General features: G+C 40.0%; 1 pseudogene; it reads right to left on the reverse strand.

The window, feature by feature from the left end:
* Positions 1 to 2,276: 2,276 nt before the first annotated feature.
* Positions 2,277 to 3,344, reverse strand: LOC127487702 (ubiquitin carboxyl-terminal hydrolase 1 pseudogene; annotated as a pseudogene).
* Between the last annotated feature and the right edge of the window lie 2,261 nt (positions 3,345 to 5,605).

Below are 5,605 nucleotides of genomic sequence, written 5' to 3' on the forward strand. Positions count from 1 at the left end.
AATCAAAACCACAATGAGGTTTCACCTCACCCAGTTAGAATGGCTCACATTCAGAAATCTACCAACAATAGATGCTGGTGAGCATGTGGGGAAAATGGGACACTAACCCACTGTGTATGGGAATGCCAACTTATAAAGCCACTATGGAAGTCAGTTTGGAGATTCCTCAGAAACCTGAATATAACTCCACTGTACAACCCAGTCATCCCACTCCTTGGAATTTACCCAAAGGAAATTAAGTTGGCTAACAAAAAAGCTGTCTGCAGCTCAATGTTTATTGCAGCTCAATTCACAATAGCTAAGACCTGGAATCAACCTAAATGCCCATCACGGTAGACTGGATAAAGAAATTATGCAACATGTACTCTATAGAATACTATACAGCAGTAAAAAACAATGAAATCCGGTCATTTGCAACAAAATGGGGGAATCTGGAACACATCATGCTGAGTGAAATAAGCCAGTCCCAAAGGGACAAATATCATATGTTTTCCCTGGTTGGTGACAACTAACTGAGCACCAAAGAGGAAACCTGTTGAAGTGAAATGGACACTATGAGAAATAGGGACTTGATTAGCCCTTGTCCAGACTGTTGATTAACAACTTAATACTTTATCCCTTTCAGTATTTTTTTCTACTTAATACTATTGGTTGAACTCTGTAATTAACACACAATTATTCTTAGGTGTTTAAATTTAACTGAAAAGTGATCTCTTTTAAATATAAAAATGGGGATATGAGAGGGAGTAGATGTACAATTTGGGACATGCTCAATTGGACTTGCCCCAAATGGTGGAGTTAGAAACATGCCAGGGGATTCCAATTCAATCCCATCAAGGCGGCATGTACCAATGCCATCTCACTAGTCCAAGTGATCAACTTCAGTTCACAATTGATCATAATGATACGATTAAGAGTCAAAGGGATCACATAAACAAGACTAGTGTCTGCAAATACTAACTGATAGAATTAAAAAGGAGAGAGCGATCCAACATGGGAAGTGGTATACACAGCAGACTCCTAGAATGGCAGATGTCCTAAACAGCACTCTGTCCTCAGAATCAGCTCTTAAGTCACTCAGATATGTCTGAGGAGCCTATGAGAATATTGTAGGCATGTAAAGCCAAGGCACTCTGGCAGAATAAGTGACCTAAATGAAAGATCTCTGTGAGTGAGATCCCAGTGGAAAGAGCAGGCCATCAAAGAAGGAGGTAACTTTCTCTGAAGGGAGGAGATAACTTCCACTTTGACTATGACCTTGTCTAAATAAGATTGATGTCCGCAAACTCAAAAGGCCTCCATAGCCTTGGCAACTCATGACAAGAGCCTAGGGAGATTACTGACATCATAAACAAGAGTGTCAATTTGTTAATTCAACAATAGAAGTTACAGTGTACTTACTCCTTATGAAGGATCTCTGTCCTTAGTGTTTTGTCCAATGTGAATTAATGCTATGACTATTACTCAAACAGTATTTTACACTTTGTGTTTCTGTGTGGGTACAAACTGTTGAAATCTTTACTTAATATATACTAAACTGATTTTCTGTATATAAAGATAATTGAAACTGAATCTTGATGCGAATAGAATGGAAGAGGGAGCGGGAGATGGGAGGGTTTAAGGTGGGAGGGAAGTTATGGGTTGGGAAAAGCCATTGTAATCCATAAGCTGTTCTTTGGAAATTTATATTTATTAAATAAAAGTTAAAAAAGATTTATTCATTTATATTAAATTCAGAGTTACATAGAGAGAGGAGAGGTAGAGAGAGTGAGAGGGAGGTCTTTCATCCAATGGTTCACTCCCCAAACGCCTCTATGGCCGGAGTTGCGCCAATCCAAAGCCAGGATCCAGGAGCTTCTTTCAGGTCTTCCGTGCAGGTGCAGGGATCCAAGGCCTTGGGCCATCTTCTACTGCTTTCCCAGGCCATAGCAGAGAGATGGATCAGAGGGTCTGTCACCCATATCAGATGCCGTCACTTCAGGCCAGCCCCCCGAATCTTAATCATAATCTTCATCCTAATATTAACTTGACAGCCTAACATAACCGTAACCCTAGAAAAAAACAAACTTAAGTGTAGCCCTAAACCTAAGCATAACACTAACCCAAAACTGGTTGAACACTAGCCTTAACCCTAACCCTAGCCCTAACTCAAACAAAAGCCAGAACCCAATACATAACCCTAACATTAGCCCTAAACTCTAATAGTAACTCTCACCCTAAGAGACCCCAAACCTTTGCATAGCCCTAACCTTTTTTTTTTTTAGTTGTTAAACAGTTTAAAGTTCATTGACCTTATGTTCTGGAGATTCAAGACCACAAACATTAGTTGTGTTATTAGTTTCACACTTCCCCAAGTCCTCTTCAAGACCACATTCATTTTCTTGAGAGTGTCCTTTGGATCCTTGGTTTGTTGTTACTTTTCCCAGACTACAGAATTTAGGAAGAAGGCTGAATTGCTTAGCTGAATACTTTAACCAATTTGTTTTTGCTCTTGATTTCTTTTGTGAGGGTCTTGCACTATTCATTTTCAGAAATACACTTGGGGATTATTTTAGAAGGAATCTCTAATGTATCACCTGTAGCTTTTCTTTTTGATCTAGTTTGTCTCTGGTTCTCTTCCAGTAACTGGTGTTCCTAGGATACTTGAACTTTTTTCTTTGTGTTACCAAATTCAGAGTCACTTTTTTTGTCATTTCCTTTTGGGAGCTTTTCTTTATAGTCCTCAGAATTCCTCATAACATCACTCATTTTCTCTTTCTGATCAAATTTTTCTTCTACCTTAGGTAATTCTGCCACATTTTTTTACTTCTTTTATGAGTTGGCATGCTTCTTGAATGTTTCCCAAAATACACTGTAATATTTCTTATGCATCAAGCTGTAGACATTCTTCACACATAGGATTGAGTTCCCTGAGTGTGTTAAGCAGTCGCCTTGGTTGAGTAGCAAGTTCATCAGTATATTTCTCTGGATTTAAGAGAAAAGTAGCCTCGAATGTTCAACTGAAATGATTAAGGACTGTAAACTGCATATCAGTTCATAACTTGCCAAAGAATCTTCTTTGTAATTTCTCTTATCTCTCTGACTGGCTTTATCCTTTAGAGCTTCTTTCTTTCTTGAAATAATGTTAAATAAGTGCTTCACTCCAGATTTAAAACCAGAACAAAAATATAATACATTTCAGATCCTCTCTATTCAGAAGCTTTTTCTTCACATTCTTGAGGATCTGTAAAATCCAAGGCTCTCTTCGTTTTCTTTTTATGAAAAATCTTCAAGGAAAGTCTGTTTTTCTTGGATGGACTACCTCTTGAAAGCCCATTACTTTCACTAGGTATGACACCAGGCATTTCCCTTCAAATTTAAAGGAGTTGACAAGAATTAAGGTAGCTGTAATCACTGGTTATATCTGGCCATGGCCCAAACACAGTCCACAGTGCTGACACAGGTGAGTCCAACCTGGAAGTGTGAGTGTGACAGGTGATCCATGTCCCAAGCCTGCAAGGCCCCGACCAAAGGAAAAACTGGCTGGTCACCCTCCCCATGGGGGAGTGACTATCCACTCACAAGAGTGGGAACCCAGGCAGCTGCTCTGTCCTGCCTGATGCCAGTGCCCACTATATTCCAAGAGTGGCGCCTGCCTGCGCCCACTTCGGGTGACAAAGAGCACAACAAGCTGTGGTCCCACTCACCAAGTGCCTGAACTGCTAGGGGTCTCCCCACTCCCAACATAGCCTTAACCTTAAATGTAACCCTAGTCCAAGCCTAAACCTAAACCTAATGTTAACAGTAAACCTAACACAAGATCAAATCCTAACCTTAATCCTAAAGCCTAACATTAGCTCTAACCCTAACAAAATCCCAAACCTACATGTGGCCCTAACCCTACTCTAACCCTAACCCTACCCCTGGCCCAAAACCTATCCCTAACCCTCTCCCTAACGATAACCCTAACACATGCCTAAACCCTAATCTTAACCCTTATCTTAACCTTAACTCTACACTCTAATCCCAACCCTAACTAATGAAATCCTAAACATAAGCATATCCCTAACCCTAACTCTAACCCTAGCCAACATTTACCCTAATCCTAAACCTTAACCTAATGGTAACCCTAATACAAGCCCAAATCCTACCCTAGTCTTCATGCTAATGCAAACCTTAAACCCTAATACTAACCTTAATACTAATCTAATACTAACCCTAACCTAAACAAAACCCCAGTCCTAAGTGTAGCCATTATCCTAATCCTAACCCTAACCCTAACCCTGACTGAACACTAACACTAACTCTAAATAGAAGCCTTACCCAGAAACCAAAACCTAAACCCTAACGCTAGCCCTAACCCTAACCCTAAACCCTAACACTAAAGCTCCCCAAACCAAAAACTAACCTTAGCAATAACAGTAAACCTAGCCTGAACCTAACACTAACCATCATCCTAACCTTAACTCTACACCCTAATCCCAACTCTAAGCCTACTGAAACCCCAAACATTAGCGTAGCCCTAATCCTAACCCTGGACCAAAACCTAACACTAATCCTACCCCAAACACTAACCCTAAATCTGAACCCTAACCAGAACCCTAATCGTAAAGTTAACAATAGCTCTAACATTTGCTCTAAACTGTAACACTAACCATGACCCTGGCTGAACCCTAATGCTAACCTTAAACCCTAGCCAGAACAATAAACTTAACACTAACACTAGAACATAACCATAACCCTAAATTCTAACACTAACTTTAACCCCCTCCCCCCAAAAAAAACCACCAAATCACAGCATAGCCTAACCCTAACCCTAACACTGGAATGAAACCCAACCCCAGCCCTAATATAAATCAAACCCAATAGGCAAACCTAACGCAAATTGGAAACCTAACCATTTCATCCTAACTTAGCTCTAAACACTTACACTAACATTAACCCTAAAGAAATCCCAACCTAAGCTAACCCTAACCCTAACACTATTCTTAACCTTAGGCCAAGGCCAAAACCTAACCTTAACCCAAACATGAACCTTATAAGCAAACCTAAGGCAAGCCATAACCCTAACACAAACACTCATCCTAATCTTAACTATACATCCTAATCCTAATGCTAACCCTAACAAAACCCAAAGATAAGCATAGCATAAACCCTGACCCTAGCCTGAACGCTAACCCTAACCCTAAACTGTAACCCTAGCCAGAACCCTAACCATAAACCTAATACTATGCCAAACTCTAATGAAACCCCTAACCTATGCATAGCTCTAATTCTAAACCTAACCCAAACCCTAACCTGAACACCAATTCTCATCCTAACCCTACAGTATAACTAACACAAGCCTGGCCCCTAAATCTTACCCTCCTCTTAACCTTAACCCTATACCCTAATCCTAACCCTAAGCATAATGATAGTCCAAACATAGCATAGTCCTATTCCTAACACTATTCTATTGAGAACCCTAATCCTAACCCTACACCCAAGGGTAGTCAGAATGATAACCCAAACATTAACATAGCCCTAACCATAATCCTAAACCCTAACATTAACCCTAACTTTATCAAATTCTGAAAGCTAAGCATATTATCTAAAAACCCTAGCCAGAAAAGTAAATCTAACTCCA

This window comes from Oryctolagus cuniculus, chromosome 9 (assembly GCF_051225735.1).
Source record: "Oryctolagus cuniculus isolate XC-2025 breed Fujian yellow rabbit chromosome 9, ASM5122573v1, whole genome shotgun sequence".
Lineage (NCBI taxonomy): Eukaryota > Metazoa > Chordata > Mammalia > Lagomorpha > Leporidae > Oryctolagus > Oryctolagus cuniculus.